Below are 27798 nucleotides of genomic sequence, written 5' to 3'. Positions count from 1 at the left end.
TCAAGCAGAAGAGAGCTTAGGAATTTAAGACTGTGAAAAGGTTATTAGTAGAAATGATTCCCTTCTAGAATGTGGAGTCCCAACACTGTACATACTGCGCTATGGTATCTCGAGCCTGACCAAAAAAGCCGTTCAATTTTTCTCTCCACGTAAACAAGGGAGGTTTGCAGCAGGGCTTCTTTTACTAGTTATGATAAACTGGGAATTTTTTTTTCAACAAAGACTGTGTTTTCCTGGAGTGAGGGAGTCAGTTATGTTCCCTGATCTTGAAGCATTGTGGATCCCCGAACTGGGGTGCTGGGATTCCTGTGCTGAAACTCCAGCCAGAGATAACTCCATCCTTAACCAATCAGTTTCCCTTTATTAATTCATGTTTTCCAGGACATATCAATCCAGGGGAAAAGGGAGTGGGGGAAAGCAATAGGCAGAGGAAGTCAGTCATCCGGAATCACAATCCTCCCCGTGCCCCAGAGCTAACCTGGGAGTACTCAGTCCCCCTCACATTCTCCACCAACATTTCTGATCCCCAGTGGTATCCACCAGGTATTTCATGGCAGAGACTAAGACATCCCCTCAGCTGTCCATGGCATCCTCCATTTCCTCTTCTCTTAGTCTATGCTGCCTCCCCAGAATCAGGTTATAAGTGGCACCTCTGCTGCTCTGTTCACTAAAGGCAGGGCCACAGTTGTTGACGCCATCGGTACCCAAGCAGATGCTACCCACTCCAGGTGCTGACAGTAGGAGCCTGCTAATAACCATGCTGTGTCATAAGAGTGCCATCCCTGCAGAGACTCCGATGCTGTCTGCTGTCACTGTGAAAGCTACTGGCATCAGTGCAGCAGCTCATATTTGATTTACAGTTCCTTTAATTTTCACTCAAGTTTAACGGGAGCTCTCTCACCCCACAGCTCAGTCCAAGGAAGCTGCATTAGGGTTTAATCTGAATGATCACATTTGCCATCATCAAAATCCATCCTCTTTTAAGAAACTAGGCCTTTTAGCAAAGTTTATGTCTTAATGTTCTTTTCCTTTGGATGAATTCCCTCCAAAGAGGTTTCTCCTTTCCTATAGGGAATAAGGTAGACTTGTCTCTCCGGTCCTGTAGCCATGTCCCATAATGTCTGAATTCAAGGAACTGCTGGGTTACCATAAGTCATTCATTTATCCATTCAACAAATATTATTGAGCATCTGCTTATCAGACTCTACTGAATGTTAGGAATGCAGTGGTGAAAAAGACCAATGTAATTTGTGCCTTCAGTGAGCTTTCATTGTACTAGGGAAGATAAAGCAAAATAATAATAAACTGGCATGAGTGTTATATAATTTCGAGAGCTGACTATATAAAAACATGAGGAAATTTTTGAATCTATGCTTTGAAGATAGGAAAATCAATTTGCTCAAGTTTATGCTAGAAGCAGGTCAGCATAATAAAAGGCTCCAATGATTATGACCTTCTCAAAAAGAGTTTTGGAGGATCGTTCCAAACTACCTGGATATTCTCCAGCACCAGTCCTAGGAAACTGAATTATAGATCCCTTCCTAGGTAAAGTTCCACAATTATTTCCTCCTGTCTGTGATATGGGGCACTCAGTCTAAATGGCTACAGTCAGCAACGATGGATTTCAGAGCACAAATCACCCACAGAGGTTCCAAATTGCCTTGGAAATAAGAATAACAGCATTATTCCAATATATTCAGAACCACCTTTGAGGTTACTCTCACAGCTCCGTGCTGAGTTAATTTGGCCAGTGGCTCTCCTAAATTTCCTGTATAGAAAAAGCCCCCAAATAAGGGTGTCTAAATCTGCCCAAGAAGCCATTGCAATTTCCACTCTTCTTGCAACCACCACTGCCATCTACATGCTCATCGTCCCTTTTGTGTTGGGGTTCTGAGGCAGGTGGCCTCTGAGAGATGACAGGCCACATGCAGAGGCTCAGGGAGAGCTTCCCGCGACAAGGCCAGCAGATGGGAAGGCAGAAGAGGAGCGTCCTCACTCTCCGGCCAGTAAGGTGCCAGGAATCGTAAAAATAATAAGGATTTCAAAAAGGGGGCGGGGGGAAGCAGACCTAGCATTTCTCAGACTAACAATTCCAATTTCAGCTGCCTTAGAGGGTGAAAGAGAGCAAGCAACAGTCCCAGGACATGTTAGGAGAGAGTCAGTCACCCACCTGGCCACCCAGGCCCAGGTTTACACACACCACTTACAGCACATCAAGCATAGCTGCCACAGCACAGGGCCCAGGCTGGTGAAAGACTGAGAACCCAGGCAAAAGGTGGTGGTGATGATCATATAGATGGGACTGGTGGTAGCCGGTAAGAGCAGAAATTTCAGTGGAAGTAACATTAGTTGTATTAGGGACCATGGGCGAGATATCGGCAGGGGAGCAGGAACCCCAAGGTCCAAGCAGCCGAGGAGGAGCCAAGCAAAGGAGACGCAGCACCTGCACTCAGTGAGGGTGTGTACTTTCACAATCTTCTAGGGAGGAGAAAGTGCTGATGGGGAACTGGACTTCCAGTAGTCTGTGAGGCTGAGCTGGTTTTGTGACGCTACTGAACCTTGGGGCTAGAGAAACACTTGTTACACCTGTGTGGATTAAACTGGGGATATCAGTCTCCAGTGATAACAAGGAGTTCTAGGATAGGTTATAAGAAGAATAAAAACACCTCCACATATATATTCTTTGAGGTAAGTGAGCCCATCCTATCTATGCCCCTGATACTTATATTTCTCATTCCTCATCCATAAATAAAACGAATGGCAGCATGATATTGTTGTCAAAGAACCTTACGCCTTGTCTTTCCAAGATCATTCAAGCCTTACTGATAGCTCATCCAAGTCCCTGGTCTCTATTCCTGAATCCCACCTCTCTTTTCAGCAGTCACCTCAGATGCCTCAGCTGTGCTTTGGATGTTCCTCCCTACCGCACCCCTGCCCTTGACCACAGTGTCCAAATACTGCCACTGCTCTGCCCACCAGACAGCATCTGGAGTGTGCACCTGGGTATCCCTCTCATCTCCCCGGACCTTATTCCTCAGTTGGGATGGCCCTTTCAGTCAAAAGGCTTTAAGAGCTACTAAATATCTCCAGCCGATTTCCTCTAGAAGCCCCTAACACACCATAAACACGCTCAAGGTTATTGCCCATCCAGAAATATTTATTTTGTATTATTGTGTGAAATGTTGAACTTGCTGTTGGAATTCCAAAGATGGAGTCAACTTAGTCTCTGACTTCATGATCTCCCACAATCTTTTACGAGTTTTAAATTTTCATATCATAAGATAGTTCAGTAGCTCAAAGTTATGGGTTTAGGAACTTAGTAAAATAAACATATTAATGTATGCATTGATTTGGACCTTCTGACCATGGGAAAGATAAATTCTACTGATAAAGAATGAATTAATCGGGGGTAGCCGGTTAGCTCAGTTGGTTAGCGCTTGTAACACCCTGGTTGCCGGTTCGGGCCCAGCATGGGCCACTTTGAGCTGTGCCCTCCTTAAAAAAAAAAAAAAAAAAATGAACTACTAACTTCAGGGGTGTGCAAACTGTGCAGCTCACAGGGTCTTGACTTGTTGGTTTAGTGCTCTGCCATCACTGTCTTGAAATTCTTAATAATTTCTGAACAAGGGCCCTGCATTTTCCTTTTGCACTGGGCTCCACAAATTAAGTAGCTGGTCCTGCCTGAGTGGGTCACCTAACATAGTCACATATTTAGTGGGGTCCCAATTCAGCAGATTTAACAGGAATCTTCCAAATAAAACTCAAACAAAATCACAGAGACAATACAAATCAATTAACATCAAAAACTGAATTATCCTTAGAGATTCAAAACAAGGAGAAAAATCAGCCATCCAGTGTAAGTCACAAACAGGGCAAAATTCTTCTCTGCTACAAATCCTTTCTTCTGTCCTTACTTTATGCTTTTAATCTCTCAGATAACAAAACTCTCTCATAATTTCCACAAGAAAAGGTCTACAGTAATCAGGGGAATGTCAAGGAAGAGTTATGGCCTGACATCCTCTTTACTTACGTGAATTCAGAGTTTACATGGAGAATAGGTTTACATAGAGAACAAAGCAAGAGGCAGAGTTGGCATGGCATGTGCTAAGGTCAAGTGTAGTAGAGGGTGTGTATGGGACAGCAACAAGAATGTGGTTGGATAGGAATTGAACGAAAGAGGCAGATTCAGGAGGGTACTTGAAAGCAGGAATTCAATGGGTGGGTAATAGAGAACATAGAAGGATTCTTTAGCAAGAAAATAAAGTTAACAAGGGTAATTTTCTCTGAAGCCTTGTTTCACAAATTTTTGCCTTTTGGGGTGGGGCGAGAAAATATGAAGAAATACAGCTACCTGGGAGAATGCCGCAATCATCGACAATGGCAGTAAGCATTGACATTAAAGGAAGAAAACGAGATGTGTTAAAAAAAAAAAAAATAGTCTCCAGAATTTTGGTGACTAATGGGCAATCCAGATTAAAGCAGAAGGAGAAAAGAGGGACTAATATAAAGCCCTGGACAGGGTTGGCATTCAGCACCTGCAGAAATTATTGAAACAAGTACAAGAAGGGTGAGAGAAACAGAACTGAAAGAAGGACAAACTTTAAAACATTCCATATTGGCAGATGTTTCCATGCTAGTCAATCAGGAGAAAAATAACTTAGTCAAGTCCCCCGGATTTGGCAGAAAGCAATTTTATACTGCCCAAGATTTCATGCATCACTTTCAAAGGTACAACAGCAATTTATTTTATAACTTTATAATTTATTCCATGGAATTCTGCTCCCCAGCATACTCCCAGTACCTAGTACAATGTGATGAGAAATCAACACCCCTCCATAATAACAGAACCTCATAGCATATCTTCTAAGAGTAAAGATCTTAACTAGGAGATTTCATATCTACTCCCTTTGACAGATGCTACAACCTCTTTGCAGATCCTAAATATCTTACCAGACAAATACTGTAACCTTTTATCAATGTTGCCATCAAATGCTTTCAAAGAGTCTTTTTCAAGTGAGTGTGATGGGATACAAGGTCCACTTTGCCCAACGCTGCTGAGCATCTTGATATGTCATCTTCCCTAGCTAATGGTCATGAAGATAATAACATCTCCCCTGCTGACCATAAAACAAATCTTGGAGGTTGTATTGGCTCTCTTCAGGAACCAAAGAAAGCTTGTTATTTTGTCATTTTTAGGAACTAGGTATAATGATCCCCAATCACTAGCTAGTGAGCCCTCTTCTTCCTGCAATGCAGGTGTATAAAAAGGAAGCCTTGTTTATGAATTTTGCGACATTTATTTTCTACAACAAATGCTAGGGATATAAAAGGCACTCTAAAAAAAATTTGATGAGTGAATGATGGTGATTCACCCTCTGCATTAAGACCTCTGAGTAGTCATCTATCCACGAATATCAGTGGCATTGATTTTGCTTTGTTTAAAGCATGAAGAGAAATGGGTCTGTCTGCAAGTTATTCTGGCTACAAATATTCTGACTCCTAAAATCAGGATAATGAAAGGGCAGAGCAAGAAGACAAAAGCTTTTGGATGTGCTTTTCCTCTTTAAAAAAGAAACAAAAACATCTCATAAAAACACACTTTACATTTGAGCTGAAAATGATGGGGGAAATGAGAAGAATAAAGGACAGAGGAATGACTGAAATTATTAGAAGGAAGCAAAGTGTGTTTTCTTAAAAAGACTGAAGGCAAGGGGAAATATTAATAGGAAATAACCAAAGAAAAACAGAAGAAAACTGCCACATTTTTCCTGTGTTTTATTTCCAGATACCACAACCAAAAATGTTAATAGCTGAAAAGGTAATTAAACAATCTATTTCAAGCCATTGTGAGCACTGGCTAGAACCAACACAGTAATACATAGGTCACTGGAGTGCATATAACACACAAGTAAAGAAAACCACCAGCAAAAAAAAATATCCATGTGGAAAATACAAAGGACCCAAGGATATCTTTCTAAGGCACTATGAGGGGGAACAAAACTCATAAGCTGTGCTGTAGATATAGGGGTGAAAGCGGTGAACCGTACATAGACGAGGATGTGATTTAAATTATGCTGGTGTCATGCTGGATCAACCCATAAAGAAGCTTAATCGCTACAACAAAAGCCCAAGGTTAATAGTGACAAACGCCACCAATAGTTGCACAGCAATACTGTGAAAAAAGATGACTTTGAAGAGAAGCTGTTCAGTGGCTATTCTGCACCTGGAGAAGTTCAATAGAACCGTGGGAAGGAAATCAGATTCAAATCTGTCCAAAAGAAAGGGGAAAACTCTTAGACAGACGGATGGTATTTTTAAAATTATAATAAAACCAGCTTCAGGGAAAATTGTTTTAACAGGGAAGTGAAACGAGAAAAAAAAGCATCCATTAGCATGATGGGTCCCATGGAATGAGTGCAGAATGCACAGATTTAAAAAAAAAGCTACTAATATAGTCCTAATCCACCAAACACCCTGGACTTTCAGAGTGTCGAGAAAAATAGGAGAGGTTGCCATTAATTTCCTGCTTCCAAATGATGTCTTCAAGTGTAGAGATTTCCCTGGAAAACTCACAACCAAGCATCAATCTCAATGAGCAAAAAAGAACACTCCCTCTGCCTCTTCCTCTGCTTTGGGATAGGAACCACCCTAGGCAGCCCAGGTTGGGAAAAGAAAAACAATGACAGGAAGTCTGCCTTTGACTCACACACCACAGTTACTTTAAGAGAAAATAATAACTGATATTTATATTATAATCACCAAGAAGTGCACCAATGTGGCAGAGACAAATGAATATGCAATGTTCCTGTTTGAGTCTGACAGTTTTTTTCATAACGTGTGTAAGCTGTAGAACTATGAGGATGTCGCTACTCCCACCAGGCTCATCCCTCTCCTATAGTAACTCCATACCTCTCAATCCAGTGTGTGTGTGTGTGTGTGTGTGTGTGAGAGAGAGAGAGAGAGAGAGAGAGAGAGAGACAGAGAGACAGAGAGACAGAGAGACAGAGAGACAGAGAGAGAGAGAGAGAACATGCGTGCAGAGGGGATGAGAGAATGGCATAAGAAGACAGTTGGCTCCTAAATGTGTATCCTTTGTCCTTTGTCATGTCATTTCCTTTACATTCCAAATCAGCCAGTCCCAATCACCTTGCCTATAGGAAGCCTGACTGACAGAGGTCTTGTTGGGGCGCTAGGTCTAAGTAGAGATATTTAACCCACGTAGCTGGAAAGGACAGAGCAAAGGGTAACCTTTGTGCAGGTACCTATCTTGCACTAGCATTCTGATGCTTCCTAGCGTAGTAACAATAGAGCCAAGTTCCAAGATTTTTCTCCCTACTAAGTTCACTGCAAATTCTATTTCAACGTCACTTCCATGTGATTAATAAATATTACAAGCCAATCATTTTCAACAAAACCTACATGCACTGCCACTGCTCCCTTTCCTCTAAATCTATCCTTCCTTCCTTGCTTCTCTTTATCCCACTTTCTCTCTGATCAACACTATTTTCTAATTGCCCCCTCCTCTCTCCACCTTTCTATCTTCCCCACTTTAAGCTCCATTTTGCTGAAGTCCTTCCTTCATCCCCTCCTGCCTCAGCCTCCTTTCTCCCTTCCCTCCAACCACCATATTCTCTGAAAGTGGTGGACATTTGGATTCAAAGTCTTTGAATATGGTAAAATCTCTGTAACTCATCATAATTGGGAGAGGAGAGGTCATTTAACTTAATGAAAATTTTAGGGAAGAAAGTTCTCTTAAGGAAACTGTGTTTCAAAACATTTCAGGACAAAGGGATGAAACCACTGTCACAGTAAGGGAAACTGTGAAAGCTCTTTAACTGATAACATTTACAATTAGCACTTCCTTTGTTTGAAACAGCAAATGTGTTAGCTGAAGGGCTTTGCTCTCAATCAGCATAACATTTCCCTTGCTTACTCTATTAATTTACTTAGTGACCCCTTTTTCATAGATGCAGGTTCAACAAGGATTCTGACTAACAGAGCTGTATGTCCCAACAGATGGCCCATACAAACAGCCTTGTTGGTCCAGTCAAAACAAATTTTGCACAACAAACACTTGCTCTGTTTCACGGCCTTGTCACAATCACTCTCCGTGAAGAAAACATTTAATTGGGTATTGTTTGCTGTTTGCATTGTAAGCAGGCAGAGCTGGCCTTGGATAGAAATATGAAAATAGTCTTTCAACTAAGTTCTGCCTGCTCCTTTTCTTATTCTTCTCCCTTTATCTATCCCACTTGGGCCCTTCGTCCCATGAACAAGTGGTCTATTTCCCAGCCTTCTACGGAAGTGCCTCCTTCTTCCAGGTATCAGTCTCCATTCACTGGAAAATTCATCTGATTAATAAAGATATTAAAAGAAAAAGTATTGCATATAAAAAGTCTTTAATTATTTTAACAATCTACCTATTGTCTATAAAATTTAACTTACTTTAAAAATGTCTACTGAATTTTTAAGAATTTTATATCTTTTTTTTTTGATCCAAGACATATACATATAGCTTTGCATCAAATTAACATGAGTTCACAAAACACTTACGTTGTCAATACCCCTTTCTATGAAATCTACCCTTCACCTACAACCCAGTCTGGACCCCGTATTCATACAGTGCATCCCCACAGCTCCTCGTGAGAGACTTTCTTTAGCACTGTTGACTACTACACGAACCAGAGACTTCTTTGGCCACTGCTCATTGGGCCAGGACATCTTCACCAAAATGAGCAAATCAATTCTCTTCCCAGAGAAACTAGAAATAGAACTTAAGAGATTCCAATCATCTGGAATCTAATAGCCTATATGCTTATGTACACCTAAAGACTGAGATGGAATCAGTTTTGGAGCAATGAAGATACACCTCATTGCAAACTGGCCTAAAACCAATTGGCCATTTATTACTATTAGGTTCTTTCACTGAAGACAGAGGCAATAATATTTCAGCATCAGGATTGAGCTAAAATTCTCACCACAACTAGACGACAGAAACCAGAAACAGAGCCAAATTGATTCCTGAGACAAGAAATGATCCTCCAAAAACGTAACCTTACACCTGCTCGTATAAAAGAGTTGCACATACAATATTTCTAGCCAATCCTCAATCTTGAACACCACACATTTCAGTAATGCAAAGTCATTGCTAATACCCTTTGTGCTAATTTTAAAACTGTCCAGAGCCAAGCTGAAGTGAGTATGTTTGAAACTTATAGCAACTATCTTTGGAGTATGGATTTTGGGTTAAGTTCTTTCAAATATTAACTAGTGCATGTTGCCAACAACCTGACTGAGTACTTTAAAATTTAACTAATGGCCCTCAGGTATAAATCAGCTATGTATATACAGATGTATGCATACGTATACACGTGCATGTATGTAGGTATGTGTCTACATACATGTGTGTAGATAGATGAATATAGATGATAGATACACATATGATCTTCACTGAAATGTTTTAAAATAACTATAGACATTATAACAGCCATGTGCTAGCTGAGCCTAAGTACCCAGTCTGCAGAGAGGAGGATGAAACTAATGCCAACAAGGAAACAGAGGAGGGAAACCTGAGGCTCCAATGAGAGAACTCTTAACACAGCTGCCTTCGTTTTTGGTAATTTTCTTCTCTGCAGTTTCAATCCTGTGAGACCTAGCTGTACTTCCTACTTTGAGCTTATACGATACCCCTTATCATTATATTAAATTTCCCCTTTTCCTTAAACTAATTGGAGTATATTCTGTTACCTGGCTACCAAACAATCCTAGACTAAAAGATTAATACTATTCTTTTATAGTTAATATAATTACAAACGAAAATAAAGAAACTTGATATTTTAATTAGCCTTCCAGCCTCATTATAGGTAAAGGGATGATTTCCATCAGGCTTATTGAAATATTGAAATTAGCTCAAGGACCACAGTTACCATCTTCACAGACTATAAGGAACCCTCAGTTGAGAACAACTAAACAGAAGTATGAATGCCCAAGGGCTTTCTTCTACAGGTTTCTAAGTATATGTTTATTTTAAAAGAGGATGCTTTTTAAACTCACCCAACCTTTGCTGAGTACCTGATGTAATCAAAGAACTGTCCTAAGTGCTACACTACATTTAAAGGTAGAAGACCTCATTCTTAGCCATGGGAGTTGGGATTCGAGTAGCATTCTAATGATGGGATAGGGAAGCGCACGAATTACTACAATAAAAGGTCAATGACGGTGGTAAATGTCATGAAAAGTACAAATACTGAGGCGGTGTGAAGACAGGATAGATTACTCAGCTCAGTGAAAGTCCACAAGTTCTCAAAGCACTGAGTAGATACTGAGAGGTTGGCAAAGGCAGAGATGTAAGAAAGAGGCAGGAAGGCCAACCAGGCAAGAGAAACTGCATAGAAGACAGAGGATTTGTTCTAGAAACAGTAGGAGTGTGGTTCTAGAATGCCTGGTGTAAAATGCCTGAAGACATGGTGCGAGACAAAGACCAGAAAGGAAGGTTTGGAACTGATTGGTGAAGGCCTTAAGCCACACGCTAAGTTTTCTGAAACTTTAATCTATAGTCAATGTGTGTATGTTGGGGGGAGGGACAGAGGTGAGGGTTTAGAGCAGTTTAATGACATGATAAATTTTGTATTTGAGAAAAATACCTCTGTCCACAGGACACAGGCAGAATGGGAAGACAGATAGACTAGGGCTCTGAAGCCAGTTAAGACGCTATTAAAGTTCTCCAGGTTAATGAGGTGCTACACCAGGGCAGTTACAGTAGGGATAGAAATGAAGGGATAAAATGGAGAATCACTATGAAGGTAGAGTTGACAGGATATGATGACAAATGACACAGGAAAGCTGAAGGTCTATGAAAAATGACTTAAAGCTTCTTAACCATGGAGATTTAGTTCCCTCTTCTTTAAGAAAGGGTTGATATTTTCTCCCTCGCAATATTTTGTGACAATAAAGGGTACGATACATATAAAAGTGAACACCTAACAAAAAGGATTTATAAAGACTAGAAAGAAAAACGGTTTTCTAAAAGCAAGCTGGCGATTTGTCTTGTATAGGAAGTAACTTAGAACCATAGCCTTTGACTGTATCAAGAAGATTTCTAGGCAAGACAAACCCTAGGTCAAAACCACACCCAGCATGAGTTCCCCACAAGTTTTAGCAGCTTATTATGGAAGAGTCCAGAGACATGTCAAAGATGAAGCTCACTACTCATTATTCACCTCAAACAGCAAAAGGGTTTACTGGTAATAAAATACTAAACAAATAGTCAGAAGCAAGAAGTTAACTAAAAATCACATCAAAGTACTTAGCAAATCAAGTGCTAGGGAACAAGTTCATGTCAGCCATAAGAAGACTGAGAGATGAAGTGATGTTCAAATGGACCCAATGGTGCAATTCTAAAACTAATTCCATAATAACCATGAAGCAACAGCCAAGATAGCTGGTTAGTAAGCAGCTCATTGAAAATTGCTGGCAAAGGGTGGGCTTTTGGAACTTCCCTCAACAAGTTCCATGAGATAATTAAACACTAATACCATCCTAGGTCATTTATTGTATGTAATAAATTAATCTCTCTCCCTTGTATCTAAAGTGTTATTTGTGAATCTACCACACATTGTAGAATTGAGAATAATCACTCATATCATTTGCTTTATTCTGTGACTTAGAAGTGGAATCCCAATAACATGGCCAAATGTCAAAATCTTCTATTTGTACCGTATCACACTACAACCAAAGCTGACCAAGGTATTAAGAAGACTCGCTGACTTAGGAACGGAGTGCATAAAAAATGAAAGAAAATGAAGGAAGTAAGCTTCCTGAAGTTCCTCCATTATACCAACCTATACAATAGCTAGAGCTACAGAAATGCAATTGATTAAAAAAATAAAAAAATCTATAATTAAACTCTGAACTTTGAAACACTGGCCCATTGCAGACAGAAGCAGGCAAAGGGAAATGGTCATTCAGAGCTGGCACGCAACCCAGACTTATGAAGGATGTTACAGAGGATCAAGGGATGAACCAAATAGGACACTCAGCAAGATAAGACAAAGATTATTCCTGGCGCTGTTAAATGAACAGTTCTGCCAACTCCTGTTCAGGGAGAATTGGAATAAATGTTTCCATATTTAAGCTCTTTAATATGATGTATATTGTTCATCATATAATGTGAATTCTGTCGATTTAAAACTTTCTGTTAAACAAAACACCCTTCTTCCACCCCAGCCCCAATCAGATAGTATCACAATGGACATTTGAATCAGGTGTATCTTAATTAACAATTGTAGTTAAAATTCTATGGTCCTAAGTGGGCAAATTAAGCAACTCCCATATGGAATTCGTCTTGCCTCCTAGAGAGGCCTCGTCTCTATGTGTGTGACACTTCACAAATGCACCTGCTATAATTCCTTGTGTAGTATAAATGCCCAAATTTTGTCTTGCTTTCTTTGTTAATTTTGAAACTCTTCCATAATTTTATTCTCCATTATTCTAAGGTGAGTGCAGTCAACCCTCGAAAGTACTTCATTCACCCACTCAACAAAAATTTATTGAGTTCCTACAGGGGGCTAGTACCATGTTTCCCCGAAAATAAGCTCTATCTCAAAAATAAGCTCCAGCTAAGATCGTCAGCCAGATGTACACATTTAGTACGTTATGACAATGTTCCAGAAGAAGATGGCATGACTGTATTTGAATAAATGTAGATTGTTGTACATGAAAAAATAAGACATCCCCTGAAAATATACCCTAATGTGTCTTTTGGAGCAAAAATTAATATAAGACCTGGTCTTATTTTCAGGGAAACACGGTATGTATTTTAAATGTTTTCTTCTCACCCTACCACCAACTCAGCTCACCTACTCTCTAAGAAGCACAACTGCATATCCATTTTATCTTCGTATCTATTACCTATATATCTGCCAATATGCTTCATTTCCTTCCTTAGTGCTCAGTGAATTACGCTTTGTAAGAAAAGCAATCAAATACAGTGGTTAAGAGAATAAGCTTTGTAGCCTTCCTGTCAGGGTTTGAATCCCAGCTATGGCTCTTATTAGTTATGTGCCTTGGGTAAATTACTTCACCTCTGGGACCCTCATTTTCTCATTTATGAGATGGCGAGAGTGATAACTCCTACTGACCTCCCAGGGCTATTGTGACCATTAAAGTTGATTTAGGTAGAAAATAGATTTCCTGGCATATTAAGCAAGCACTACATAAAGTGTCAGTGATTATTATACAAACTCCACTGTTAAAATGTTTCATGTATTTAATGATCCCTGACTGGTCAGAGCAGCCTTGACTCTCCCCTCAAAGTCTATAAGGCTCAAATCCATTAGACTCGATCTCCCCTTTAAAAACAAATATGTTGTAGTCCCATAATTACCATCTTGAAATAAAATTCATAGATAACATAACCTACATATGCCCATTATTTCAAAACAGTTTATATAATGCCCCAACTATAAAAAATAGGAGATATTAAAAATCGTAATATTATTTCACAACAGAAATGCTTGGGCAGACTACCATAGCATTCTCACATTAAAGTTTGGGAGGCAGTGCCCTAGATGAGAAGACATAATGAAGTAATCATCAGGTACGTGAACTTACAAGTAGCTGAAACAAGATTAGACATGAAGTCCATTCTATTTTTGGATATGTTTTACATATTCAACAATTAATAAATACAATTGTAAAGATGTGGTTATAGAGAAAGGAAGAACTAAGAAGGAGCACAGTCAGGTAACATCCTAGTTAATGCTATACTGCAGAAAAAAATTTTAAAAAAAATCTTTAAAAATACAGAAAGGGAAAATCACCCACAAGTCCATCACAGAATCAGCTTTACTGCGATTTGAAATGTAGTAATAATACTTTTGTTTGTTAGTTTCACCCACTGTCTCTTTTCCACTTTATAAAGCTTAAAAGAAATTTTTTTTTTTTTTTTTTTTTTTTTTAACAAACCTCAGTAGCATTTCAGGGTCAGGAGAGGAGAGTAAAAACTGTACAACTGTTCTAGTCCATGGAGAGCCAGATATAAAGCAAAGCCCCTACAATGGGCGTGACAGTCAGGAGATATAGCCGTGTCCCCTGGTGGCTGCCACAAAACCTGGTGCACTAGACATAAAACCGAGGCACCAAATGTGTGTAAAATCTCCCGTCTGGGAGATACTGGCTCTCTGGAGCAAGGCAGAGGGAGTATGGGAAGATGGAACACACTGGGAAGGAAAGAAAGAAGAAAAAAAATGTAAGTTATGGGGCAGAGCACAAAGACAGTACTCACCCGTCTTGGTCCCGGAGAGCACTTAAGCAGACCTCCAAACGTGAGTCGAACCCGATGCCTGCCCCTCAGGTAGATGCTCCAAGCACAGGAGCCTCTTCCACACAAGGTGCCACCTTTCTGCGCTGAGCCCTGCAGCAGGTGAGTCCTGGGGCAGGTAAGTCCTGAGGCAGTGAATCCTGCCTCAGGTAAGTCCTGGAGCTGTGGGCAGACCCTTTAAGAGCCATTTCTCAATTTGTTATAGCCTTGTGGGTCTCCTGGACACGAGCCCCATTGGTTTCCAAAGCTAGATGTTTGGAGGAGTTTTCTCTCAGGTGTAGGGCTTAAAAGTTGGAGGCGCCGAATGTAGGGTTCACACCCTTTGCTTCTCAGGAGGAAGCTTGGGGTTTTGAGTTCCATCCCAACACACGTTCACCGCACCAGTTCTGGGGTCTATGGTGAGACTGTGTCCCACCCTCTCTTACCTGCTTCCATGTGGCTGTCTCTAGTTCACCCAACATGTAGCAGTTCTCAGGTTTTTTGCACAGGAAGTTGTTCCATATGTAACCAAAAATGCATTGTGTTTGCATGAAGAGATGAGTTCAGGATGCCCCGTCTCCACCTTGAACCTGAACACCAGACGTGGTAATAGCCAGGTAGGTTTCTACTTAAAGAGGCCCAGTGGTCAAAGATTTCACAACTCCAATTTCTTAGAATTTCTACCCTTGCTCCCATCCAATCCTTTCCTTGCCCCTTCCAATGGATAACCAAATCAGCCATGTGCGGAAAGAGCCGTCTTCTCAGTTTGTGGTGCATAGATAGACTAGGCAGGGGGAAAGGAATCACTGATTTTGCTGTGGCAGTTGTCTCTGAAAGAATATTTGTCATGCGGGGTCTCAGCTCCTGCTCCCCGCACAAGAACGCAGGATATGGTGAAGCCGAAAAGGAACACCAACGGAGCCATAGATAGGGAAGTCATACCACTATATTCTCGCTGGTGGCTGGGTTGGAGACACAGGAAGCAGGAACCGCCATCTGCTGTCCGCTTCTCTGCCTGCCTGCCTGCCTGCCAACCAACCAACCCCACAACGTAGCCATGGCAGTTATATCAATGGCTAATGGCTAATTGGTTACAGCTGATGGCCAACTAGTCACAGCTGATGGCCATCTACTACCCGAGCCAGCACCTTTCGACATGAGGCCAAGAGTCTGGAAACTGCTCTCTGGGACGCTGTCCCCACAATATTATATTGTATGAAAATTATTTTTAAATACTTGAGCATAGAAACTGTGATGTGTATGTTTGTTAATTTTAATCTACACCTCAATAGTAACTTATATTCGATGGTCTCTAATCAGGCTCACTCCGTGGGTAGTTGGTTAGTATTTGAATGTTGCTAATCAGAAGCCTGTATTCCAGAGACAGCTACCACAAGCATTTTTAACTATTTCAATCTCCTACCAGCACTAGAGGTATTGTTAATTAGCATACAAGACATTAGAAATGACTTTTCATTGGTCAAATAAGAGATATTCAAGATATAGACTCGCTATAGTATAAATGCCTGGGCAATTACATGTATGTAAATAAGGTTACCCCATAACTTACACTCTTGGAGTAAATTCTTAGCCTAAGTTTCTCTTATGTCCTGGGTTTTGCCATTACCAGAGAATTCTGTCACCCAGTTCCTAGGTTATCTGAATCTTGGCTGTAGAATATTGTCTTTCTCTAATGTACATTCCATGCAAGGTATTCAGTGCCTAAGAGTGAGACTACACTGAGATTGCAAGGACAGGGTGCATGCCTGCACTCGTGCCACTTGCTAATTGATGCTTATATACACACAGAATCTGGTGTGTTACTCGCTTTCTCTGTAACCTGCCTATGGAGGTGGGGTTGGGGGAGACCTATAGCCCTAACCTACATCAAAATAATATTGGCTCTCACATCTATCAATAAAAACCTATCCATTGGTTATTCATAGCCTACTCGACTTAGATCATTTTATAACAGATGTGTCCCTGACATTTCCAATTAGACATAAAATGTTTTTTCATACAGAAACCTCAAGTTTCTTAAGTATTTTAACATATATACAGCACACTTCTGTGCATATCAGGGTCTGCAAACTGCTGCCCAGGAGTCAAATATGGCCTGCTGCCTGTTTTTGTATGACCAGTGAGCTAAAACTGTTTTTTTATAATTTAAAACATTGGAAAAATTAAAAGAAGAACATTTCATGACATGTGAAAAATACATGAAATTTCATTTGCAGTGTCCCTAAATAAAGTTTTATTAGAACATAGCCATGCCAATTTGTTTAGGTACTGTCTATGGCAGCTTTCACACTACAACAGGAGTAATTGCAACAGAGACACTATGACACTCGAAGACTAAATTATTTACTATCAGCCCTTTACAGAAAAAGTTCCTCCATCTCTGGTGTACATCTTAGGTGCTTTTAGACTACTATGAGGAAAAAAAAAATCACACAATGTCATAAAGAACTGATTTTCAAGTTCCAAAGAGCTAAGTTAAGAATTATCTGAGGAAATATAAGCCATATCTGTAAACTGGGAACAGGCTTGAAAAGAGTTTTAGGTCCTCCAATTTTAAAGTAAGATAAATGTTTGGTTATCACTCATGCATAAAAATGAATAATCTTCACCAACGCTGGGAGTGGAGTCAAGGCACAGAACCTGACCAAACATATAAATAAGTATCCGAACATCAAGCCAGTGTTCTTTATACAGGCAAAAGGCAAAAATGCCTGAATAAGCGTGTCACTACCATATTGCCTCAATCACAAATCCACACCTATCTATTTCTCCCTGCTTTTTAATCCTTTATAGTTTTCAATATGCCTACAAAGTCAAATGCATTAAGAGGAGAATTATAGCATATTGGGTTCACAGTAGTAAGTCAATGAAAAGTTTTTGATCAAGTTTTTGGGGCAAGAGCATCTGAGTAAAGTGTGCATGCCACTGCCTCCTGTCTAAGTCATTCTGGAGTGATTTGTCAACAAATAGGCCAAGAACTGCCATGAGCAGTTATTTGAAAACAGAAGAGGCAGACACATTTTAATAAAATAATCTTCAGATTTCTCTGCATGCCGCATCTCTTCTATTTAACCTCAATAAGAGTTTGTCAAGCTAGACACGAACAATCTGTCAAAACAGTAGCTGAAGAAGAAGGTTCCAGCTCATTAGAACTGTGCTCATCACCATCATAAGAAGCTCTTGGAAAAATGGAAAGTTAAGTTAGAGCAATTGAGGTCCACACAAAATAAATCCAAACAGGCAGATTTTTCTAACCTATTGCTCCTAATTTTCACTGGCAAAGGCCATAACTGAGCACTTTTGACCCACAATTTAAAAAAAAAAAAAGTTGTTAAAAGTTACGTATTCACACATAAAAACATCCCTTGATTTTCAAGAGTCAGTAATCAATCAGTTTTAAATCAAAGAGAAATTATCAACCAACTAAGAAGAAATTCAGCACAGTGACATTAGCATGTGGAAAAAAATCTATGGATAAACTCAGACTGAGAGAAAAATCAAGGTGTTTGCTGGTCTGATTTTTAAATGCAGTTTAAGAAAGTGTGAGGGAACGTGGTCAAAGTTTTTCTTTAATTTTTCTGCAATCTAGCAAAGGGCATGCTACATGCTAAATAAATGTTGAATATTCCATGAAATAGTATCATAGATTCCAGTAGGCACATAGCAAGAACACTGCTGTGAGTTCAAAAGTATCAGTGAACATAGGGGCCCATATATCTTTTCAAATTAGTATTTTGGATTTCTTCGGATAAATACCCAGGACTGGAATTGCTGGGTCATAAGGTAGTTCCATTTTTAATATTTTGAGGAACCTCCATACTGTGTTCCATAGTGGCTGTACCAATTTGCAATCCCACAAACAGTACACAGGTTTCCCTTTTCTCCACATTCTCTCCAACACTTGTTGTTTGTTGTTTTACTGATGATAACCTTTCTGACAGGTATGAGATAATTTCTCACTGTAGTTTTAATTTGCATTTCTCTGATGATTAATGATGTTGAGTATCTTTTCATATCTCTATTGGCCATCTGTATGTCCTCTTTGGAACAATATCTATTCAGGTACTCTGCCCATTTTTAATTGGATTGTTTGGTTTTTTGGTGTTGAGTTGTACGAGTGTTTTTATAAATTTTGGATCGTAACCCCTTTTCAGATGTATCATTGGCAAACATCTTCTCCTATTCAGTTGAATGTCTTTCCTTTTATTGGTGGTCTCCTTTGCTATGCACAAACTTTTTTGTTTGATATAATCCCATTTGTTTATTTTTTTTCTTTTGTTTCCCTTGCCTGAGGAGATATATGAGAAAAAATATTACTAAGAGCAATGTCAGAGAGTTTACTGCCTATTTTTTCTTCTAGGAGTTTTATGGTTTTGGGTCATACATGTAAGTCTTTAAAACTTTTTGAGTTCATTCTTGTATATGGTGTAAGAAAGTGGTCCAGTTTCTCTTTTTTTTTTTTTTTTTGCATGTATTTGTTCAGTTTACCAAACACCATTTATTTTTTTTATTATTATTATTTTTTAAATTTATTGGGGTGACAATTGTTAGTAAAATTACATAGATTTCAGGTATGCAATTCTGTATCACATCATCTATAAATTACATTGTGTGTTCACCACCCAGAGTCAGTTCTCCTTCTATCACCATATATTCAATCCCCCTTACCCCCATCTCCCACCCCCCAACCCCCTTACCCTCTGGTAACCACTAAATTACGTTCCCCAGATTAATTTTCAAACCCCGTGGCCATCCTGTGGTCACCTACTGCCCTCCAATCCCCTCACCCCCCCACCCCCAACCCCCCCCCCGCCCATCTAGCAACCCTCAGTTTTTCCTCTTTGTCTCCAAAACTCAAACACCATTTATTGAATGACTGTCTTTACCTTAATGTATGTTCTTGCCTCCTTTGTCACAGATTAAATGACCATATAGGCGTGGGTTTATTTCTGGGCTCTCTATTCTTTTCCATTGATCTGTTTGTCTGTTTTTATGCCAGTACCATGCTGGCATTTGATTACTATAGCCTTGTAGTATAGCTTGATATCAGGTAGCCTGATACCTCCAACTTTGTTCATTCTCAAGATTGTTGTGGTTCTTCAGGGTCTTTTGTGGTTTCATATAAATTTTAAAATTACTTGTTCTTGTCCTGTGAAAAATTCCATTGATATTTTGATAGTGATTGCATTGAATCTATAGATTCTTTTGGGTTGTATGGATATTTTAACTATATTAATTCTTCCTATCCATGAGCATTGTATATGCTTCCATTTATTTGTACCTTCTTCAATTTCTTTCTTTAGTGTCTTACAATTTTCTAAGTACAGGTTTTTTACCTCCTTGGTTAAATGTATTCCTATGTATTCTATTATTTTTTTAAAAACATTTGTTATTAGTTTCAGGTGCACAAAACAATGTAATAGTTAGACATTTATCATTTATATCCCTCACACAGTGACAACCCCCCTCCCCCCATCCACTACCCCTCTGACATCGCACACAGCCATTGTATTTCCAGTGCCTCCATTCTTAATTCTGTACTCGGCTTCTATTTTATTCTTTTGATGCAACTGTAAATGGGATTGTTTTGTAATTTGTCTTTCTGACAGTTCATTGTTGGTGTATAAAAATGGAACTGATTTCCGAATATTAATTTTGTACCTTGCTATTTACTGAATTCATTTATCAGTTCTCATAGTTTTTTGGTAGAATCTTCAGGGTTCTCTATCTACATTATCATCTCATCCAAAATAATGAGTTTCACTTCTTCCTTTCCAATTTGAATGCCTTTTATTTCTTTTTCTTTTCTGGTTGCTGTGTCTAGGATTTCCAATAAAGGTAGAGAAATAGCTTGATGTGTTCAAAGAATCATAGAAAGCATAATTAGCAAGGGGGGAATGGCATAAGTCAAGGAAGTTGGCCATATTAGGAAAGAATAGAAGCCATATTAGGAAAAGGGCTATGCAAAAAACTAAAATAAATCAATGTGAAAGAAGTTATTGTGTTACTTTTAAATTGGATAATGAGGAAAGAACTTTCTGAGAAGGTGACATCTAAACAGACATTAGGGAAGCTGAGCTGGTGCAAAGGCCTTCATCAAAGACTTGGAAGTTGTTCATGATTTTGACAACCAAACCAGCAGTCAATAGAGTGTTCGGGAAAGACAGCTAATTCGAGTACTTTATAGAGAAATAGTCTGTGTTTAAGGATAAGAAGAGTAAAGATAAAAAATATTTCAATTTGTCCACAAATTCAAACACATTCCAGTGAAAATCTCCCCAGGATTTCATGATCCTGGCATAAAGTTCCTAAGATTCATATGAAAGTACAAAGAGGTAAAAACGTCTGTGAGTACTTTGAAGAATATACTGAGGGGTATGCTCTACCATTCATCATAAAGCCACAGTAAATAAGATCACATCCTCTGGATTCAGAAGTACACAAATAAACCGTTGAACCAATGAGATAACATAGAGATCCAGGAAACAGTACAAGATAGGCGTAACATTACAAAGCAGTTGAGAAATGATGGGCTATTCAGTCGGGATGGCAAGACAACTGTGTAAAAGTTATTAATAGGTGATTCAAAAAGAAGAAACAACAGTGGCAATAAACATATGAAAAGATGCTCTGTTTTACCAGATGTCAGGAAAATGTAAATTAAAATCACAGTGAGGTACCAGTTCAAATTCATCATTTTGGCAAAACTTAGAATTCTGACAATTCAAGTGTTGGCATGAATATGAAGAAATAGGAACTTCTGATTTACTGTTCGTGGGGGTGGGAATTGGTATAACATCTATCAGTAGAGAATGAAGTATACAGTAGATAGTCGATGGAATGCTAGACAAAACTAAAGTGAATAAATTAATATATTAACATGAATAAATCTGAAAAACATAATGTTGATCAAAGATGTGAACTATAAAGTGACATGTATAATAAACTATTTATGTAATATTTGAAAATTTGTAAAAATAAATGCTATATATCAGTTGTGAATATACTTGTGTAATTATAAAAACATGTATAGACATGATGAACACCAAATTCAGGTTAATGGTTACCTTTGAAGATGGGAGAGAATACATTTGAAAAGGGTTTCAATTCCATTTATAATATTTCTCTTAAAAAAAATAAAGCAAATACAGAAAAACATTAAGACTTTATAAAGCTGGACATTGACTGTGTATGTTCATAGATGTTTATTCTATTATTCCCTAATTGTTCTCTGTGTTTGAATTATTTCGTAATTTAAAAAGAGAGATAAAAGTGAGGAAGTGAAAATGATCAATAAAAACAACTTGAGTAGTTTTACTATGAAGGGATAAAGAAATGGAGTGATTGCTTTAAAGGATCAACATAAATTTTTTGTCTGAGAAGATGCTGGCTGATTTTGATTTGCTGATGAGAATAATCTAGCATAAAAGAGACACTGATTCAAAATAGAATGGGTAAACCAAGGGAATGAAGTCCTTAGGCAGCAAAGCAGGACAGGATAGTAGCTTAAGTGAAAAGACTCACCATTCACAAGAAAAGCCACTCTCCCTCTGGTAATGAGAAGACAAAAGGTAAGGGCAGAGGCAGGCAAGTAGGAGGATTTGATGACAGGAGACAGGGTGGCTGAAGAACTGCCCATCTGTCTATAGCTATTTTCTCAGTAAAACTGGAGGGCAAACAGGTGGAGGGTAGGGAGCGGTTGCCAGGGTGGAAATTTTAAGAAGGCGATGAATAATGTCTCTAAGAGTGGGAAAAGGAATTTTTACAGCAGACTCCTAGAAATAAATTCTAACTAACCTAGGCCAATTTGGTTATACACAAATAGGTTAATTTTAGTAGATAACAGTGGGCACTGGTAGTTGAAAGTGGGTGAGATTTTGCTACTCCCCTACAAACTTATTACCAAGTTTCACTAAAAGAAAGAATCAGACAAAAATCTCCCATACATAGAAATCATTATTAAGTGAACATTTTTAGTAAACAAACCCCACAGAAGCCGTATACCCTGTTCTGTAAGCCCAGTAAAATCTCTTATTGGTGCTCCAATCATGCCTTGCATGACAGTTTCCTGTAGGACAGACGTAACAACATTCTACGGCAGGATTCAGTTACCCTAAATGGTCATCAGCAAGCCAACCAGCATCCTCCGGAGATGCCTGGGTACAGAACTGCTGGGGCTTAAGCTTCCCACCTTATTCTAATGGTGAAGGATGGCTTACTAGACTCGTGCCAAGGCAAGGAGTGTTTCTAGACTATTTTAGTTAATTTACTAATTTTACCTATCCCTAGTCTCACTACTGAATGCCCATTTCCAACATCTATTACCTAATTACCAAGCCACTATTTTCACCAATGAATACCAATCCTGATCCTTCCTTATACTACTACTTTAAAATTTGGTATTAATGGGAACTACATATTAAAGATCGTGGTAGCTACCTCTGGAGTGTGGCCTTTTTTGGTTTAATGTTGACCATCGCCTCCCTCCTCCTAGAGTATGAGGTAGAACAAGTAAGTTCGCAAACTCCTCCTAGAAAAAGTGCTCCGTACCTCATTGCTGAATATCACTATGGTCACCTTCGAAAGACTCCCCTTGGGAAGCTATGCACCGACACCAGCCCCTAGTCCACCCTTCAAAACAGTTTTGGAACTCTTTTTCTGGAATGGCCATCAGAGCTGTTGTCATATTACCCTTGATGTCCTGAATGTCATCAAAATGTCTTCCTTTCAATATTTCCTTTATCTTTGGGTAAACAAAGAAGTCGTTGGGGGCCAGATCAGGTGAGTAGGGAGGGTGTTACAATACAGATATTTGTTTACTGGCTAAAAAATCCCTGACAGAGAGTGCCGTGCGAGCTGGTGCGTTGCCGTGATGCAAGAGCCATGAATTGTTGGAAAGTTCAGGTCGTCTAACTTTCATGCAGCCTTTTCAGCACTTCCAAATAGTAAACTTGGTTAACTGTTTGTCCAGTTGGTACAAATTCATAAGGAATAATCCCTCTGATATTAAAAATGGTTAGCAACATCATTGCAATAAGTTCACAAACTTAATTGTCAGACCTCATGTGTGTTGCACTCTGGCAACTGGCCATACCTAGAGGGTACCTCAAATTTACACACCCAAACGCACATACAATCATATGTGCCTATTCCAAAATATTTTAAAATGAAATATAGACATTGTCTTACATGAAGTAAGATACAGATGTTGTTCAATTCTCATTTGAGATTTGAGGTCACGAGCTTCACTCAATATTTCTACTGATACTTACTTGGTGTAGGATCCTAACTTGTAATTAGAGACTGGACTTTGTAATTAGAGACTGGACTTAAATCATTGATTAGCTATGAGATGTTAAGAACTTCCTTAGCCTATAGCCTGCCTAAGCTTCAGTTTCCTCAATGCAAAAATGATAATAGTATCTACCTAATGTGGATAATATGTGAACAAATTTAACAAAATCATCCAACATGATTAGAGTGATTTGGCTAACGTCTTTTGGTTGGTATCATTTTGAAAGGTATTGAACTGGTAAGTCCATTTCATTATCTGGGTGAGCATTGTGTCACTTTTACATGATACAATGGGCAAATGTGTTTCCTGCTCTAAAACTTCTTTGAGTCCTACAAAACAGGCAATTCTGGAAACTTCCTTTTAGGGTAAGTGCTTATTAGAAAGATGGAGCACCTGCTACTGGGAATCTTGCGCTAGAAAGTTGGTCCCTCTCTCTCTCTGTCCTCTCCTCTCCATCCCTCCATCTCTCCCGCCTCTCTCTGCTCTAGTCTTGTTCTCCCCTCCATACATTGAACTTTGCTACAAATACACATCTGTCCCATGCCTTGTGCTCTGCCTATAAACAATCCTTTATATATATATATATATTTAAAAAAACGTGCTTTGGCCCAGCTCACTTGTCAAACTAATTCTCTCTCACCTTTCACTGCTAGACTATATAAAGAGAAGTCTCAGTCATTGTCTCTTTTCTACTACCCAATTATTCTGCAATGTACTTCAAGCTGACTTCCTTCTCTATTGTGCTACAGAAATACTCACCCAAAGGTCATGGGTTCCTCTCTATAACAGATCCGACAGTGTTTCCTCAGCACTCAACTTGATTTCTTTTCAGCCATTGACCATTCACTCTTTCTTGCTCGGTGTCTAAGTGCTCAGACAATGAGCACTGGAGGAATTCAGACCTTGAAAATCTTTCACTCACTAGCATCGTTCAAATTGGGCTTAGTATCTAAAACCCAAGTCATTGATGAAAGTGCAACATTTATCATGACCTTATATAAAGGAAATATATATAATTTGCTAACACTAAACAGACCTTATTGATTCACTTAGCAGTCTGTCCTTGTGCTGATATTTATTTTAAAAACACAGCTGGTGACCCAGGGGACATGATGAAGCGAGAGGGTGGCGCTACTGCTCTCAGGGAGCCACAGACAGGAAGCTACCCAAGTAGCCTAGATGTTTCTCTAGAGCATGAGCTTGGGCAAACTAAGCACCCACTACAGCCAGTTCCCGGGGGGAGGGGGGGGCATACCTACCTTCCCACCGCAGGCATCACCACCAGAATGGAAATGACCTTGGGACCCACCTTTTCAGTGATCACCACCATCAGCAAAGCCTATGGGACCAGCACACACAAACAGCACTGCAGGACACCCTCCTCGTCTAGCACCCTAGCCTATTCCCCAAGGGACAAAGAAGAAAGTATGCACCCTGCACCACTCTGACTGGGCCATTTCTGGCCTCTACTCCAGCCTGTGCCTGCACTCCACGTCCTGTGGGTCCAAGGATAAAGAGGAGCCAGAGTCACTGGTGTTTGCTGAGCAGCCCTCGGTGAAGCAGTGTTTCCAGCTCTGCTGCAGTGTGTTCAAGGACCTGTGATCACCACATGTGGGCACATGTTCAGTCAAAGATGAACCTTGAAGTCACAGAAGTGTCCCGGGGAACAACACCATGCTAATAATCCTGGTGAACAAACACTGCAGTGGCTGAGCAGATCCGGGAGCTCTTCATCCACTGCAGGCATGGCTGTCCAGGCCGTGGGGGCTGGGAAGCCCACTGTCTTTGAGGTGACCCCCCAGGATGTCCCTTCACCACCAAGCTTAGCAGCCAGAAGCACCAGGAGGGCAGATGTGACTACAAGCCTGTGCAGTGCCCCAACAACCCCAGCTGCCTGCCCCTCCTTAAGATGTGGAGGCCCACAAGGAGTGTGCCCATCAAGTGCCCCCATTCCAAGTAGTAGTGCACATTTCCTGGGAACCAGGACACGCGTGAGGTACCTGGAGACGTGCCACTGGGACAGCCAAAAGGAGTTCCTGCAGCAGACACTCGACAGCTTCCACCAGATACACGCGGCACTGGCCCAGAAGGACCAGGAGATGGTTTTTTCTGTGCTCCATGCTGGGCAAACTCTTGAGAAAATTGACCACCTGGAGGAGAGTTTTGAGCTTGTCTGATGTTCCGGACAAAAACTACAGCAATGTCAGTGAGGGACTCATGGAGCTCCGGAGGGGTGCATGCTTGTTGAATAAGGAGCTGCTCCACATCAGTACACAGCTGAACATGGGCATCCTGGAATCCTGTGCACCTCAGCAGATCTTCAAGCGCAAAGGAACCTGCATGGGCCACCAGCACCCTGTCATCTATTCCATGGGTAACCTACTCTTCAGCAGCTCCTCTGACAAGACCGTCAAGTTGTGGGACACCTGTATCATCTAAACCTGCCAGAAGATGCTGAAGGGCCATGACAGCATGGTCCTGGTGCTCTGCAGCCAAGGGTGAGAGCTCTGCCTTGGCTCAACAGACTGCACCATCACCATGCGGGACATGCAGAACCTGCAGAGAATGAACATGAGCTGGGCCCAGACAACTGGAGTGCACACTGTCTCCTCGCACAGCATGCTTCTCAGCAGCCCCCTGGAGGCCATCAATGTCTAGGATGTAGTGGACTCCTTTATAAAGGAGCTCATTGGCCTCATACTGGGTGTAGACCCTGGTGGCTGCCCCGAGCTACCTGTACAGCAGCTCCTACCAGACAGTCAAGATCTGGGACATCGGGGCTCTTGACTGCATCCATGTCCAGCAGATGTCCACGGCAGCATCTACTCTGTCACTTTAAGGAATCACCACAACTGAGGCATGTAGGAAACCCTCATCCCCTTGCGGGATATAAAATCCAAATAGCAGGTGCAGACCCTAGTGGCCACCACGCATGCCCTGGCAGTCACGGTGATGCCAGATCAAACCAAAGTCTTCAGCACATCCTACCATCCCTCAGTAGGAATATAGAAACATGATCTGCATGCAGCCCCCGCTGCATCACCAGGGCAGTGTGACTGGGCCAGCCGTGTCCTGGGGCCAGCTCTTCTCAGGGGGTGTGGACATCACTGTGAAGGTTTGGACTTGCCCACAGAGAATCCAGGCCAGGACTTGGCTTCTTCTGGGCCTGTCCTAGAGGGACAGGATGGCCACACAACCGTTCTCCGGGTCTCTGCCTGCCCCGTGGGACAGGTGAGCAGGCCCATCCAGCCCGGCAGTGCAGTCCCTGCCCTACGCCCAGAAAGCCTCCCTCTGCTTGGCCCTTTGCTGCTGCCAGGAAAATGCCTAGTCCCTTCTTTCTGGGCACGTACAAGTCTGGCCCGGCTCACCCTCCATTGTCACCCCAGATGGACTGTGGCCATTTTACTCACCTTTTCTACTGTTTCTAGACTGCATATAGATTTGATCACTCCCTGATTCAGTAAAAGCTGCACAGACTATGAAAAAAGTAAAATGCACACAGATTGACACCGTTAAGATTTAAAAAAAAGAAAGTTACCTGCTTTTCTAGTGCTCAGCTTATAATTATCTTTCCCAGGGAGAGACCAGTTCAGTCTTTTCTATGTTACTATATATATTACCAAGGACTTGGAAAGGGGTAAGGAGGAGAGACAGGGAAGAGCTCTATGCTAAGAGCCCTTGGAGAAAGGCTGACCTGGTTTTGTTTCCACAAGAGGATGGGGTCACACCAGGATTCATGAAAAAGGTCTCTGAGAAAATAATGAAGATGAATCAGGATACAGGACATCCTCCCCTGGATTGCTATCATTCATATCTTCATTAAAACTGTCATCCCAGGGCCCTACAATTGCCTCCCTCCTTTCTTGCCCTTATGCAGTTAGCTTTCCTCAGCTTCCATATGCTGCTCCTCCCTTCATTATGCTTGAGGCAGCCCTTTTGTTTAATTCTGTAGTCTTTACCTGCCAAAATGAAATGATTATTGGAGGGGTAAATGCAGAGGATGGTAGCCCACCTTAGATGACATTCTGATGGGTATTACCCTTATGCTTCTTTCTGTGTATTATATCCCTCCTCCCTAAGATATGGGTAATAATAGAGGGGAAACTCTCTGAACTACACAGGATGAATCTTGTATTAACAAGAAAGGCACGTATTCAAGACACCCAGAAATATGGACGAGGAC

General features: G+C 40.6%; 1 pseudogene; it reads left to right on the top strand.

The window, feature by feature from the left end:
* The first annotated feature begins 24809 nt into the window (after positions 1–24809).
* Positions 24810–26790, top strand: LOC117020653 (E3 ubiquitin-protein ligase TRAF7-like; annotated as a pseudogene).
* Positions 26791–27798: the final 1008 nt, after the last annotated feature.

The sequence above is a fragment of the Rhinolophus ferrumequinum genome, chromosome 3 (assembly GCF_004115265.2).
Source record: "Rhinolophus ferrumequinum isolate MPI-CBG mRhiFer1 chromosome 3, mRhiFer1_v1.p, whole genome shotgun sequence".
Lineage (NCBI taxonomy): Eukaryota > Metazoa > Chordata > Mammalia > Chiroptera > Rhinolophidae > Rhinolophus > Rhinolophus ferrumequinum.
This window is presented reverse-complemented; position numbering and strand designations above follow the sequence as displayed.